This window comes from Euprymna scolopes, chromosome 35 (genome assembly GCF_053919585.1).
Source record: "Euprymna scolopes isolate OS-2025 chromosome 35, ASM5391958v1, whole genome shotgun sequence".
Classification (NCBI taxonomy): Eukaryota; Metazoa; Mollusca; class Cephalopoda; order Sepiida; family Sepiolidae; genus Euprymna; species Euprymna scolopes.
In genome coordinates, this window is record NC_136516.1 from 23302000 (window position 1) to 23319950 (window position 17951).

The following is a 17951-nucleotide window of genomic DNA, read 5'->3' on the forward strand; positions in this document are numbered from 1 at the left end:
AATACTGACCCAACAGGTTATGGATAGTCTTGTATAACCTAATTATTATTATGTTTTTACATCATTAATTAAGCGTTTTTTCTTGTTTTATATTATTTTTTTCGTAATTATAAATTACCTTGGCGTTTCAGTTCACAGCATTTGTAATTTTCAAAAGCTATTTAACTTTTGTTCAACCCTTTAGATAATAATATTTGCATACAAATGGAAACACATCTTTCAAATATTTATTCATATATTTTCTATATTTTGCAACTAAAGAAACGTGTGATACAGCAGCCATTTGTGTAATCAATTATCTTTTTTGCAATCTTATTTGTTTCTTGAGGTTTCCACGGCAAAACGTTTCTATTCTAGAAATTTAGATAAATCATTTAGACAACATTGTAGAAACTTTTATTTGAACTTCACACTGCAGAAAATATTCAGTTTAGGGTCTATGTTTTTACCGTCCGTTAATTTCCTAGCGTATATACAGAGTTACATGTTGCATTCGAACTACAGTTGTTATCATCATTCTCGGTGTAACCTCTTGTCGAACTCGGGAATGTTTCTGTCGTACTCGGGAATCTGGACAGAATTTCGAATGGGACGCTTTATTTACTTCACGGGTGTAACATGCTCGTTTTTTTCCGCAGCCAGAGCTGGATAAGGCTCATACGTAATCTGCTATTATATTTTCCGGTGGCTTACACTGCGAATTAAACCATTAGGAGAATATCAATTTTACAATTGATTTTGCAAATTTCTTTAGCTATTGTGCCACGGTTCCTTCTGGACAGTTTTAGTTCGAATTTGGATATATTATTTATTACTATTTTTATTACTATATATATATATATATATATATATATATATATATATATATATATATATATATATTACGGTATAATCGCGTGGACACACCGGCTCTCATTAGATCACCGAAGTCACGCAACGTTGAACCTGGTTATTACCAGACGGGTGACCATTTGGGAATTCCAGGTGCTGTATGTGCTCTCCGCTTATCTCGGCATTGTTTCCAGTCGTCATGTACATGCATTTCACTTGTCACTGGTGTTTAACAATGTCGACTCCTGCTACCACAAAAATTTCACGCGCAGGCACCCCTTCGTGGGTATCCATAGTCTGTCAAAGACTGAATGAGCCTGTGTGTGCTGTGTGTACTCACACACACACACACACACACACATGTGTATGTATATATATATACATATATATATACATATATATATATGTATATATATGTATATATATACATATATATATATATATATGTATATATATGTATATATATACATATATATATACATATATATATATGTATATATATGTATATATGTCATCGCTGTATCTATTACTACGTATATATTATCTATTATTTAGAATGAATAGTTCCCATACTAAGTAAAATTCTAAAATAGATTTACGTAGTAATTGATTATCATCCAGCAAATCCGCGTCTGTAAGTTGTCTTATATCGGCCAAAACATTATGCAAATGACTTTCAATGTGAGAACAGCAGTCTGAAAAATCGATATAATATGAATAACCTATCCTCACCTAGAAAGTTCAAGACCGTAAGTATTTAATAGCAAACTATTTAATACGCATTATCGAACCGAAGAATTGTCTAATGACAAAAAAAAAAGAACAACTGCTGGGAAATGGAAATGTCAAAACATTTGGTTTTAGCAGATTTGAAAGATCACATATTTTACAAATTTATGAAATTATCAGTAATTTGATTAAACTGCTATAAATTTCAAAATTGCTGCTGAAATATAATTTTTATTCCCCTCTATAATAAAGAATCGGTAAATATCTCATTTTACTACTGATTGAAACGGCATTAGACGGCGCTAACCCTATTACGGGTTTAACCGATTTCCTCCAAAGGAGGATGTACCATGGGAGTATGAAATTCCCAGTCGCATGTATATCACCGTTAAGGAAAATGACGTTAGGTTTTTGTCAACTCTTGCAGAGAGGTGTCGACCTTCTACTACATACAGCGCCTGAAATGGTACTGACCAGACTCAATATTGCCTATATTTCGGTGAGTATGCCGTATATTAATTCTATTAATTTGATTTCAGTTTATTGATGCTTGTTTTAAGTGTAAGTGTTATATCTGTTCTCTATTTTCCCATGTCTTATCTCCTAGTTAGTGTTTGGTTAATGTATTATGCGTCATATTTTAAACACTAAATCTTATAGCGCAAATATTCCTACTATGGGCGCTAATATACGTCAACATATACTTGTCACAGTTGACTGTTGATAAGCAAATCCATGCGTACAACATATATTTAAGCAAGAAATACATACAGCATATATTTTAGCAAAAACACATGCATCATTTTTTTAGAAAAACACATACAACATATATTTTAGCAAAAACACATACAACATATATTTTAGCAAAAACACATACATTATATATTTTAGCTAAAACTCATCATATATTTTAGCTAAAACACATACATGATATATTTTAGCCAAAATACGTACATAAAATATTTTAGCAAAAACACATACGACATATATTTTAGCAAAAACGCATACAACATATTTTTAGCAAAAACACATACATGATATATTTTAGCTAAAACTCATATATCATATATTTTAGCTAAAACGCATACATCATATATTTTAGTAAAAGATACGTACATAATATATGTTAGCAGAGACACATACAACATATATTTTAGAAAAAACACATACATTATATATTTTAGCTAAAACTATTTTAGCTAAAACTCATATATCATATATTTTAGCTAAAACACATACATCATATATTTTAGCTAAAACACGTACATAAAATATTTTAGCAAAAACACATACAACATATATTTTAGCAAAACACATACAACATATATTTTAGCAAAAACGCATACAACATATATTTTAGCAAAAACACATACATTATATATTTTAGCTAAAACTCATATATCATCTATTTTAGCTAAAACACATACATCATATATTTTAGTAAAAAATACGTACGTAATATATGTTAGCAGAGACACATACAACATATATTTTAGCAACAATATGTTACTTTTGCCTAAGTTATGCATTTATTTTATTTACTCATTTTTTTAAGTTTTGAGTCGTTATTATGATATACATATATGTATTTTAAGCGGCTATATACATATATATATATATATATATATATATATATATATATATATGCAGTGTCATGAAAGCATTGAAAATTCGTTGTGTTGAGGAATACCAAGTGCATTCGGTCTTCAGTTGATAGTTTTGTTTAACATTCTTCTATTTTCTCTTTCTCTTTAATTAGTTTTTTATGACGTAACAGTGGCTAAGTGCTAAACGACGCGGATTGTGTATTTTAAATACTATCCAGTCCGATCCATAAATGTGATTTCAAGAAATCGATCGCAGCAAATTTCATGTTCCACTTCTTATCCCTTTCTTCTTAAAATAAATAGAAACTGCTGGTAATTTTATAAATAATTTGTTTAAAATTATGGTGACAATGCTATGATATTTAAGAATCAACTGTTTGGAAGTTGTTCGCAAAATGAAAAAAAAGATACGGTGCTACAGTATTAAAGATGACACGTACAGTGGAATACCCTCAAAAGTTGATATTGATATTTTTAAGACAAATGTTGAAGAACATAAAAATATCATAACTTGCATAACCTTTTTAAATTTCAAGAATTACTGTTCATTACCATTTTTAGTGAATACATATTGCTAAGGAATGATAGATCTTCTAATTTCTATTCATATAGTGAGCCTACAAACGCTGGAAACTTTGTGGACAACCTAATATATGTGCAGAGACGCTAGTATAATAGAGGGAACTCTGCTAGCGTAAAAAAGCAATCCTTGTAAAGTAAGCATTGTCAAATGAAAATAAAACGTTAGGCTAGCAATATTATGTCAATATACCTACACGATGTTTCAAATATCTTTTACAGTGTTGGAGTGGGACCCTTATTGATTCTGACAGACTATTCTTGGCGTGATTTCCAGTGATCAGGTTCTGCTATTCAATAGTCTGAATCCAAGACTCAGAGAGAGAAAGAGAGAGACTGTCGTAACTTTATTTGTCCTTCGGTTTACTTGAGTTTCCACTCAACTAACATCCTTTCAATTTTCCGAGTTTTCTCGTTATTCTTTCCAACATTTACATCATAACACACAGCCATACCGACGTTTATGTTATCTAAAATAGAAATTAGAATATAATATTATAAATCAAAGGCATGAAACTCAAAGTGATACAAGCAATATAAAGGAAAGAAACAAGACTGCACGAAATAAGGATTGAAAGAAAGGATTATCTACTTGACGAGCGCGAATACTGTGAGAAATTCAATTAAAAATGTAATAGTATTAATAAGATTCGATATATAATGGATATTGTAAGCTAAATCTGACCATGTAATTTCTTGTATTATTCAATCAAATCATAAAGGATAAAGAAAAATAAGAATCCGCATAATTATAAAGGCTTTTAACGCCATCTTCCTCATCTTAGCCTAATGTTCAATTATACTAAATAAAGTCAACATTAAAACCCCTTACGCCTCACATCCATATTCTAAAATTCCTAATGATCAATTTATTTTTGAGAGAGTACTGTTTACGCACAAACATATAAACATTTACACATAATTTCAGTTTCAACTGTAATAGATCCGCACTATCATCTTCCCAAACTCTTTCCCATCCAGCAATATTGTCAATCTGTGTCTGTTTTGATTAAATGTGTTCTGCTGAAGTCTTAGCACTTGTATATCCCCGGTGTACTTACCCCAACTAACGCGAGAAGCAGCACCCCCTTTTACTGTTGCTGACTCTAGATGACAAAAAGCGTTCTATTACCGTACTGATAAAATATACAATTCAGATTACTTTTGTGTGTCTTACGTCCTTGGTTATACTAATCTGCAGATATATAAATGTTATGTGAATAGATGTCTCGCTGCTCAACTATTAGCTGTCCGCTGTTAGACACGATTCCAAATATTCGACCCTTTGTTCCACGTGGTTATATGCCGTGCTTAAGGGTGAAAAGTGTAAAACGATTTACAAATTTATACTGATAAAAAATTGACGATGCTCTGATTATTTCATTTGTAAACTTTATTCTTTTTAGATGCAGAGAAATTATCGAATCTCAGAAAAGAGTGAAAGAGACAGCAATAATCTATGTAAACACACAGAGCTGAGGTCTTACATATGCAAATATTTGGTTCTAAATTATTCTATTCATTCAGCTAGCATTTTTTATTAATAAAAGAATATGCATAAGACACTGTGTACAAAATTCCTTACGTCATAACTATTATGTAAACAAAAATCTGAGATCATACGTAAACCTTTCATGTCATATAGAAACGAAGCAATTTACAAATATATTGATTTTGCCGCGTGAGTGGATTATACGAATACTAGATAAGTGGAATTAAATAGGATATTTAAAAAAAATAGACGATCTGAAGAACTGATGTGAAAAAGTGATTGAAAATATAATGAAAATAATAAGAATAATACAAAAATCTAAAGCGTTGAAATGGTCTAACAACTGCAGAACTGGGAAACGTTACCGTAAAACTCCTCGGCTGAGCCGCGAATATACGTTGCGCTGTGTATTAATATAACTACGTCTACATTTTCCGTGCATCTGTGTCTTTTGCGTGTGTTATTCTTTTGTGTGTGTTATTCTTTTGCGTGTGTTATTCTTTTGCGTGTGTTATTCTTTTGCGTGTGTTATTCTTTTGTGTGTGTTATTCTTTTGTGTGTGTTATTCTTTTGCGTGTGTTATTCTTTTGCGTGTGTTATTCTTTTGCGTGTGTTATTCTTTTGCCTGTGTTATTCTTTTGTGTGTGTTATTCTTTTGCGTGTGTTATTCTTTTGTGTGTGTTATTCTTTTGTGTGTGTTATTCTTTTGCGTGTGTTATTCTTTTGCGTGTGTTATTCTTTTGTGTGTGTTATTCTTTTGTGTGTGTTATTCTTTTGCGTGTGTTATTCTTTTGCGTGTGTTATTCTTTTGTGCGTGTTATTCTTTTGCGTGTGTTATTCTTTTGCGTGTGTTATTCTTTTGCGTGTGTTATTCTTTTGTGTGTGTTATTCTTTTGTGTGTGTTATTCTTTTGCGTGTGTTATTCTTTTGTGTGTGTTATTCTTTTGCGTGTGTTATTCTTTTGTGTGTGTTATTCTTTTGCGTGTGTTATTCTTTTGCGTGTGTTATTCTTTTGCGTGTGTTATTCTTTTGTGTGTGTTATTCTTTTGCGTGTGTTATTCTTTTGCGTGTGTTATTCTTTTGCGTGTGTTATTCTTTTGTGTGTGTTATTCTTTTGCGTGTGTTATTCTTTTGCGTGTGTTATTCTTTTGCGTGTGTTATTCTTTTGCGTGTGTTATTCTTTTGTGTGTTATTCTTTTGTGCCTGTTATTCTTTTGTGGGTGTTATTCTTTTGTGTGTTATTCTTTTGTGTGTTATTCTTTTGTATGGTTATTGTCTGTATGTTTATTCTTTTGTGGGTGTTACTCTTTTGTGTGTGTTGTTCTTGTCTGTGTGTTATTCTTTTGTGTGTGATATTTTTTGTGTGTTATTCATAGAGTGTGTTATTTTTTGAGCGTGTTAATCTTTTGTGTGTGTTACTCTTTTGTGTGTGTTATTGTTTGGTGTGTGTTATGTTTTGGAGTGTTATTCATTCGAGCGTGTTATTCTTTTGTGTGTGTTATTCTTTTGTGTGTGTTATTCTTTTGTTCATGTGGGTCTTCACGATTGATTCTTTTCAATTGCCTCGCGTATATATATATATATATATATATATATATATATATATATATATATATATATATATATTAGTTCTCGCCCTCGTACGTGTGTATACGTCGGATGTTGTACATGTGTACATCTCGTTTCAAGGATCTACACAGTCTATGTAGACATTTATGCAATTGACGTTCACACGCACAATCGAGTGTCCTTGAACCTTTCTAGTTGTGTTCTAAGCGTATACTTGCGCGTAACATGCATTTATATATCTATGTGTTTGCGTTGAGAATCATGCCTTTTTCCTGCAGCTTTAAACTTTACCCTATCTTCATCCATTGATTTTAGTCCTACAGGAGTTTTCGCATGTAGAACGGACTGTTTCAGCGTGATACTTCTTTTTATTTAGACCAAATGCCGCTGATGAAGACGTTGTTTACTGCTGAACCAAAGGTCTATTTTTGCGTCTACACTTTCTTATTCTCGCCCTAACAAACTCAAGCTAACTGCCCAAACTCTCTCAACTAACTGAACTGAACTAATTGACTGACTAAACAATGTACCATGTGCGTTTCTATATATTTTAGGGGTGGAGTAGGGATATGTGTCCCTGCCTCATTGACACGTTATAATGCACTCGACGCTCGTCTTTGTCAAGGTTGTTCCAGTTTTAAGCCCAAGTCAAGCAGTTTGATTTACTTTGACCCCTTGGCCCCATATGTACTAGAAAACCTGTTTAACCTTTGTCGGCTCGCTCTTGATTATAAACATAGATTATTAAAAAACGACGCAAGCAACATTTCCCGGTCGGTTACTTTATTCTATTTATCCTACCTGCACTATGTAGTGCATGGGAGTTGGCGTTCGTCAGGCGTACGTCGTCCATTATCAGCGTAATGTTCCTTGCAGAGACGGTTTTTCCCTGATTGTGATATCAATATATTTTGTTGATGACTGCACTTCTTGATAACACAGTTCGCCTCCAACGATCTGACGAGAGATCAATTGTAGTTGCAACATAAGAATGTAAAAACAGGATAACAGACTCACAGTTATGCACGAATTTAAAAGATCCATTTCTTTTGCAGAGCGGGAAAGAACAGATGCATACATATTTGTGATATTTAAAGTCAGCCATTTAAAAACCGTATTTTTCGCTTGGAAAAACAGGATAAATATGAACCATTTACAACCAGTATAATTAAATGCTTAGTTTTCGTTAAGAAGAAAAGAAGACGCATAAAGCGGCAGACTCTTAAAGACAAAGGGTAATTTGCGATTAATAGTGAAGAATAAAGGAGGTACAAAAAATGTGAAATCATAAAAATAATAAATATAAAACGTTAAGTTTTCAGGTTGAAAGCAGACTCTTAGATTTATTTAATCCAAAGTCATCTATAAATATTGAATTTCTATTGCAATTAAAAGAAATATATTTGAAGAAATAATCCTCCCCTGTTTGCAGAAGACTGTAAGATTTTATTAATTAAAGGAAAAGAAAAACATTCAAGAGAAAAACGGTAACCGTTAAGTGAAACCAAAAATATGTTTTGCTTTGCAACATCGTTACTGCGTAGTAAATGCAAAAAAAAAAAAACGTTAAGCACTCGAATTTATCACGCATTGAACTTTTCTGCAATACAGACCAAGCAAACCATGTACTTGTCACTTGGACTTTGTTACCGAGTATACTTTTCTCTAACAATAGTGTTTTGAATACTGATCTTTATTACTCAGTAATATTAGTCTTTCGAGTGCTAAAACGGTTTTTGTTAAGTTTGTATATTATGTATTAAAACCAGCTCTAGTAAAACGTTGTCTATTTGAAAAAATACTCTTGATCCGGCGTGTATTTATTATTTACACCTATAAGAACAGATATGACAAATTTGCTTTATCGAAGAAAGTTTTGTGGTGTTGTTATGTCGTGAATTCGAAGGAATAAACTATTAACGATGTGCACATCTTCGTTTGATCAAGCGATAGCTATGTTGTTTGCTACATCTGCTCGACAGATATTTTATTCGAGTCCTTGGCGTCATCAGAATCAGAGAATTAATCGTCATTAATTCTCTTCTGGAAATTGATTATCTGAGCTATAATATATGGTGCTGGAATTGAACGCTGTATAAAATAAGTTTACAACGAAATTCTTCACTTCAACATTAAAGTAGAGTTTAATTTTAAAAGTTCAAAGGTAGGAAACATCCGACCCATTGACAACTCTTTTGCGACCGCTGAAAACGAGGGTCAAATTCCAATATTTCAGCCACTGTGAACGGCGTCAAAATTTTAGGTGCATCAAAACCTTAGGGTGAAAAACGAGAGAGAGTGTGTGTAAAATAAAAAAGTGATGGTAAAACAACAGAACGAGAAAAGTGGAAAGTGCTTATTTGGCATTAAACATAAACAGTGTTCTGAAATTTACTTTCTTTTATGAAGACGATGTCAATAAGGTCTACATGATATTTTTACATGTCAATTAGGTTTATATAATATTTTTACATATCTATTAGGTTTATATGATATTTTTACATATCAATTAGGTTTATATGATATTTTTACATGTCAATTAGGTTTATATGATATTTTTACCTGTCAATTAGGTTTATATAATATTTTCACATGTCAATTAGGTTTATATGATATTTTTACATGTCAATATGGTTTACATGATATTTTACCTGTACATTAGGTTTATATGATATTTTACATGTCAATTAGGTTTATATGATATTTTTACATGTCAATTAGGTTTATATGATATTTTTACATATCTATTAGGTTTATATGATATTTTTACATATCAATTAGGTTTATATAATATTTTTACATGTTAATTAGGTTTATATGATATTTTTACCTGTCAATTAGGTTTATATGATATTTTCACATGTCAATTAGGTTTATATGATATTTTTACATGTCAATAAGGTTTATATGATATTTTTACCTGTCAATTAGGTTTATATAATATTTTTACCTGTACATTAGGTTTATATGATATTTTCACATGTCAATTAGGTTTATATGATATTTTTACATGTCAATTAGGTTCATATGATATTTACATGTCAATTAGGTTTATATGATATTTTTACATGTCAATTAGGTTTATATGATATTTTTACATGTCAATTAGGTTTATATGATATTTTTACCTGTCATTTAGGTTTATATGACATTATTACATATCAATTATGTTTATATGATATTTTTACATGTTAATTAGGTTTATATGATATTTTTACATGTCAATTAGGTTTATATGATATTTTTACATGTCAATTAGGTTTATATGATATTTTTACATGTCAATTAGGTTTATTATATTTTTACCTGTCAATTAGGTTCATATGATATTTTCACATGTCAATTAGGTTTATACTATATTTTTACATGTCAATTAGGTTTATATGATATCTTTACATGTCAATTAGGTTTATATGATATTTTTACATGTCAATTAGGTTTATACTATATTTTTACATGTCAATTAGGTTTATATGATATTTTTACATGTCAATTAGGTTTATATAATATTTTTACATGTTAATTAGGTTCATATGATATTTTTACATGTCAATTAGGTTTATATGATATTCTTACCTGTCAATTAGGTGTATATGATATAGTTACATGTCAATTAGGTTTATATGATATTTTTACATGTCAATTAGGTTTATATGATATTTTTACATGTCAATTAGGTTTATATGATATTTTTACCTGTTATTTAGGTTTATAGTATATGTTTACATGTTAATTAGGTTTATATGATATTTTTACATGTCAAATAGGTTTATATTATATTTTTACCTGTTATTTAGGTTTATATGATATTTTTACATGTCAATTAGGTTTATATGATATTTTTACCTGTCAAATAGGTTTATATGATATTTTTACCTGTTACTTAGGTTTATATGATATTTTTACATGTCAATAAGGTTTATAAGATATTGTTACATGTCAATTAGGTTTATATGATATTTTTACCTGTCAATTAGGTTTATATGATATTTTTACATGTCAATAAGGTTTATATGATATTTTACATGTCAATTAGGTTTATATGATATTTTTACTTGTCAATAAGGTTTATATGATATTTTCACATGTCAATTAGGTTTATATAATATTTTTACATGTCAATTTGGTTTATATTTTTTTTTTACATGTTAATTAGGTTTATATGATATGTTCACATGTTAATTAGGTGTATATGATATTTTACCTGTCAATTAGGTTTATATGATATTTTTACCTGTCAAATAGGTTTATATGATATTTTTACATGTCAATTAGGTTTATATGATATTTTTACATGTCCAATAGTTTTATATGATATTTTTACATGTCAATTAGGTTTATATGATATTTTTACATGTCAATTAGGTTTATATGATATGTTTACATGTTAATTAGGTTTATATGATATTTTTACATATCATTTAGGTTTATATGATATTTTACATGTCAATTAGGTTTATATTATTTTTTTACATGTCAATTAGGTTTATATGATATTTTTACCTGTCATTTACGTTTCTATGATATTTTTACATGTTAATTAGGTTCATATGATATTTTACATGTCAATTAGGTTTATATGATATTCTTACCTGTCAATTAGGTTTATATGATATGGTTACATGTCAATTAGGTCTATATGATATTTTTACAAGTCAATTAGGTTTATTTGATATTTTTACATATCTATTAGGTTTATATGATATTTTTACCTGTTATTTAGGTTTATATGATATGTTTACATGTTTATTAGGTTTAGATGATATTTTTACATGTCAAATAGGTTTATATGATATTTTACCTGTTATTTAGGTTTATATGATATTTTTACCTGTTATTTAGGTTTATATGATATTTTTACATATCAATTAGGTCTATAAGATATTTTCACATGTCAATTAGGTTTATATGATATTTTTACCTGTTAATTAGGTTTATATGATATTTTCACATGTCAATTAGTTTTATGAGATATTTTTACATGCCAATTAGGTTTATATGATATTTTACATGTTAATTAGGTTTATATGATATTTTTACATATCCATAAGGTTTATATGATATTTTTACTTGTCAATTAGTTTTATATGATATTTTTACATGTTAATTAGGTTAATATGATATTTTTACATATTAATTAGGTTTATATGATATTTTTACATATCAATTAGGTTTATATGATATTTTTACATTTCAATTAGGTTTATATGATATTTTTACATGTCAATTAGGTTTATATGATATTTTTACATGTTAATTAGGTTTATATGATATTTTTACATGTCAATTAGGTTTATATGATATTTTTACATGTTAATTAGGTTTATATGATATGTTCACATGTTAATTAGGTTTATATGATATTTTTACCTGTCAATTAGGTTTATATCATATTTGTACCTGTCAAATAGGTTTATATGGTATTTTTACATGTCAAATAGGTTTATATGATATTTTTACATGTCAAATAGGTTTATATGATATTTTTACATGTCAATTAGGTTTATATGATATGTTTACATGTCAATTAGGTTTATATGATATTTTTACATGTCAACGCCAGTTGCAAAAATAATCTGGCCGGCTGATGACCGTTGATATTCTGAGACGCCAGAAACACTTCCAGAATGTTACTTGTCCACCCTCCCAAGGACTAGGAAATACAGGTCAAAGGCTTTTGAATGTGTAGAGATTAATTGTCGCTCTGTAAAGAGGTATTATCATTGTGACACATATGAACATGTTATGGTGTAGGTGAGGTTAGTATTTCCAACACACGATCCTGGTTCTGCCTCATCATGTGGGAAACATACATTCCCAACTTTTTCTTTTGCCTTTAAAAAGCATTTCAATACTGTTAATTTCGGTTGTCTGTGTATAACATTTATGACGCACTTTGAAACGCGGCAATACATTTCGCTTTGATGTGTTATGAACAAAATGTTAGAAATTTGTCGAACATAAATCAATATATCATTGCAGTAAGATACAAAATAATTAACTTTAATTTCTTAATTTAAAATCATTTTTGCGACAAGTCAATGTTTACTGACATTTCATAATTTATGACGGTATCTTCAACGATTGAAACGTTTTAAATGCCAAGCTTCGTAAACATCGTAATTCAAAAATTTCTCCAAATAAGATTTGTTTTTACAAAGATAACATTTATTCAAAAATATTCTTAATCAATAGTTGGCGGAACTTGGCACATGAATCTCGAAATATAACCGTACACTGGATGCAAAAAAGGATGTGGCAGTGCCTAATCGGCAAATATATAAATGTTATGTGAACAGATGTCTCGCTGCTCAACTCCTAAGTGTCCGCTGTTGGACACGATTCCAAATATGTTCCACTTTAGCAAAATCTTTCTAAAGATGATATATTCAACATCGATGAACGTCAATCTTGTGAACAAATATCTCTAAGTAATCAACTATCGGCACCGTATTTTCCCCAGGGAAGACTTGCATTTCAGTTTATCTCCTTCGCTCCATAGCATGCTTGTCATTTAAAATTGTTTCAACGCCTCGTGGCAGTCTTGTGGTAGGGATGACAGATAACGTCGTTAACTTATTTGCAGACTATTTAATTAATTTACGACACACAAATAAAAGATGACTTACAACTTTGCAACACGAAATGTTTTCAGGCTAAACTGTTTAATGGAAGTCTATCTGCTCTCTCCATCTCTCTCTCTCTATCATTTACGCACACGGTTCTATTTTTACTAATATATAAAAGTCACTTTATGTGCGTGTGTGAGTTCCTTTCACAAAAAATTCGAAACGACTGAGCTAATCCTTTGCAAATTTCACGAAAAACTTATTTATTTATCTGGCAGTGTTCTTAGATATGTTTTGTACAGAAAGTCATTCGATAAGTATCGAAAAACGAAAAAATCCGATTTAAGAAAATAGCTTTTCTCTCTTATACATAAAAAGAACAATTTTTACAGGGGAATATTTTACGTTACACCAAACAAGGGAGATAATAAAATTCAATCAAATAATTTCTTCGTAATAAAAAACAGCTCTATTATAATCTGGAGATATAGCGTAGTGGTAGAGCATTCGACTACAGGTTGAAGTCCGGGTGTACTTCATCATTATATATATATATATATATATATATATATATGTATATATATATATATATATATATTATTAATGAGTTACATTTATGATACAAGAGGAGGTACCATTTAAAATCGCCACAAATCATTTATTTGGTGATTTCTTTGTCAAATTTCAGAAAAGTGGAGGTAACTGGCGTTAGGTGCAATATATTCAATCTTTGCTTATATGCATGAGATTCGTTGGCATATTTTAAAACTAAGATTTCATCAGAAGTGATATTTTCAGGGCATTCATCGTCAACACAAAATATCAGCTGACGTGACATTGTAAATAAACACAGACGAATCGGCCAATTATTTCCCTGGCCTTCCTCAAGTGGTAACCGCGACGGGATAAGAACTCTGAATCTCCTAACTGCATTCTCAGCAATTACTGCATTCCATATTTTTTCGGCTCATCACGTTATAGCCAACTAAGCCCCTGGCCGACTTTGGGTAGGATTGAAACCGCTATCTTCAGACAATGTTCACCAGAAACCGTAAGACTGTGGAAAAACTACTAAAAGATGAGGATAATAGTCTGAAATACATAAATGAATAACTAATACTCATCTCAATAAACATTCAATTGATTAAATTAAATAAACACAGACGAAATTTTCTTTTTTTTTTTTTTTTTTTGCGAATTAGTGCACCAAACAAATTATTCCACTCAGTATACATAATCAATAGAAGAGTGATTTCTATGATAATTCATACGCATTTTTAAGCGTATTGTACGAACCTGGCTGTAAACTAATATATATATATATATATATATATATATATATATATATATATATATATATATATATATATATATATATATATACACTTCCCAGACAAAAATCAACCTATGATTAAGATAATGATATGATTATCGAAATAATCCAATGAAAGAGGAAACAGGTAGTTTTGACCAAAGTTAACCTCTTATATAGCCTAACATCACAAGTGCACACGAGCAATGTTATTATTAAACAAACTGAACGTCTAGACATATAAGATCAACAGTAGTGTTTTTTATATGACAAGGACGCGTTCGAAATTAATGTTTTTCATGAAGAACAATTGCAGCATTTTCATTTTAAACTTAAATTTAAACAATTATCACCACACAAGCAGTAAGGTTAGGCATATAAAAAAACAGTGGGGCTTTTGATATTACAGAGTCGTGATCCAAATGAATGTTTCTCTTTATAGCAAAAATGAAGCATGATACCCGACTTTTGCTGTTTGAAATTTAGTTCAAGCCATTATATATGAAAAATATATTTTTTAAATCAACAGTACGTTCTCTACAGTGCAATGTAGAATACAATTTATTGTGTACTAAGTCACTGCTGGGAGGCAGGTGGGGCATCTTCCCCGGTGCACTGTGATAGGACTCCAAATTGAGCAGGCAATCAATTGATTTGATTGAAAAAAAATACGGGATGTCATCGTTTTTGAGTCAATTAAACTCTTGGAGTATTTTCACTGGCCACATTAATAATGACCATTTTAATTTGGCATTATATAGCAATTATTATTATTATTATTATTATTATTATTATTATTATTATTATTATAATAATAATAATAATAATAATAATAATAATAATAATAATAATAATAATAATAATAATAATAATAGCAGCAATATTTTTGTTCTCATGGTGTGCAGCATGTTCTAAAATTCAGTTTTAAGCTACACCCTCCTGGAAGTTGAAGGATCACTCCCCCATGTTCTTCTCCGCTAAAAATACAATCGCCTAATACTTAGAACTTTTACCTACTTATGACTTACGGAACAACTTACCTCGGTTGATTAAAAAGAAGCATTCCGTTCCAAATTCCTGAGTTCGACAGAAGTATTCCTGAATCCGATAAGATACACTTAAAGAAGGCCGCGGATTACATCGACCGAATCCTCGTAAGATTTAAGATAAAGAATCAGATGAAGAATCTAAATAATACTGAATTTTGAATGTTATGACATTTGTATCATACTTTGACCATTAACATTTGCATAGTTTTTTTATGTTAACCGAACTTTAGTATCCGATTTATTTTGTAAATCTTACGCATGGGTCTGTTGCCCTTCGATAACAGTATCCCCTATGCAAATTGTAATGAGTGTTCAACGTGTTCTTGACATAACTTAAGGAATAACTATTATAATTTAGAGAAATAAGGTCAGATTATAAATGAACATATGAGAAAATTTCGTTCGACAATAACGCCAACTCCAGCGCTGATTTCGTGGTCTTCTTTTCCTTCGTCTTCTTTCCTGCCATGGAGTTGACTCTCAGATAGGCGAACAAGTATAAAAAATAAAATACAAAAAAAAAAAAACACACACACACAAATTCTACTAACTAAGGTGATGCTCGTCAGTTGAAGTCAGCTCATCCGTATCTTCTAAATTCTTTCGATTTTGTCTTCTAAATTCTTTCGATTTTGTCAACCGCCTAAAAAACATGATTTTGTCTGGAACCGCCTAAAAACCATGATTCTCCATAAACCGTCGCCAATTGTTGTAAACTGACGCAAAAGTAAGCACCACCCCTAAAGCTAGCCGTTCCCTTTATAACGTTATTGCAACATCTTGATCAATAATTCTATTTTAGCTTTTTTTTGTGTTTCGTTTGTGGAAAACTTCTTGTACCTTTGTTCAGCTAATAAACATTTGTTCGTTTTTTCTTATATTTTTCATCTTTTCTGACTGCGTAACTCTTGAGAAGGAGAAGACCGTTTATAATATAACAAAGCTAGTGAGATGGAGATATGCACTATGACGACTTTACAGTCTCTTGTTTGGTAATCCTGTTTTCTTTAAGTGTTATTAAAGTTTTTTTTATATTCTATGTGAGTAAACAGAAAAGAAACGAACATATTAGTGAAGGCTGACCGCTTTTGCTTCAGGGATAAATCATTGCATGTTACTTTTTATAGCCTCCATTATTCCGATCTGACATATTAATTCCATTCCGAGTACTTTTGTTGGACTAAATTCAAGTACATAAATATACCAATGTTGTATTTATATATTATTTACATCAATCCATCCATGTATTACAGAACATGTTCATTATAGAAACCATACTATGTAAAGTAATTATTTTTGCTAGAACTATCCGAAACACAATAACACGGGGCTGCCTACCATCTGACTAGCTTGTAGTCGTTTTCAAGTCCAATAGAAACACGTTTATACTGATGCACCCTCCTAAATAATCAAATTCTTCCCGAATCAAACCATCATTACAAATTACCACAGTGTTATCGCCTTATTGACATGATAAATTCATTAACACTGATCCTCGAGTGGCCGTTTAGTGTTGATAAACGGTGACTCAGTAGCACATCAAACAAGTTTATTATTGTTTTTTTGTATTTTCTTAAGTTATATATACTAGTATACGCGTAAGATTCAAGGACTTTCGGTTTCCAGAAAATGTCGGATTATTTTTTGTGTTAGACTTTTTATTACCAACAACTTCAATTTTTGTGGTAAACTTTTCAGCTCATTAAATTTGTTTGTTCAATATTGAACCCTTTTAAATTTTTGTGATACACTATTGAGCTCTTTAATTTTATTTGATTCACTATTGAGCTCTTTAAGTGTTTGTGGTTCGCTATTAAGCTGTTCTAATATTCTAGTTCACTATTGAGCTCTTTAACTTATTATCGTAGACTATTGAATTCCAAGTTTTTTGGCTCACTACTGAACCCTTTAAATTCTTTTCGTTCACTATTGAGCTCTTTAATTTTTTTGGTTCACTATTGAGCTCTTAAAGTTTTTGTGGTTCACTATTGAGTTTTTCTAATATTTATGGTTCACTGGTAAGCTCTTTAAATTTTGGTGGTACACTATTCAGGTCTTTAAGTTTTTGGGGTGGCTATTGAGCCTTTTATATATTTGTCGTTCACTATTGAGCTCTTAAATTTTTGGTGATACACTTTTGGGCTATGTTCATTATTACTGCACACTATAGAGCTCTTTAATTTTTTTTTGTTAACAATATATTATGATTTTTAT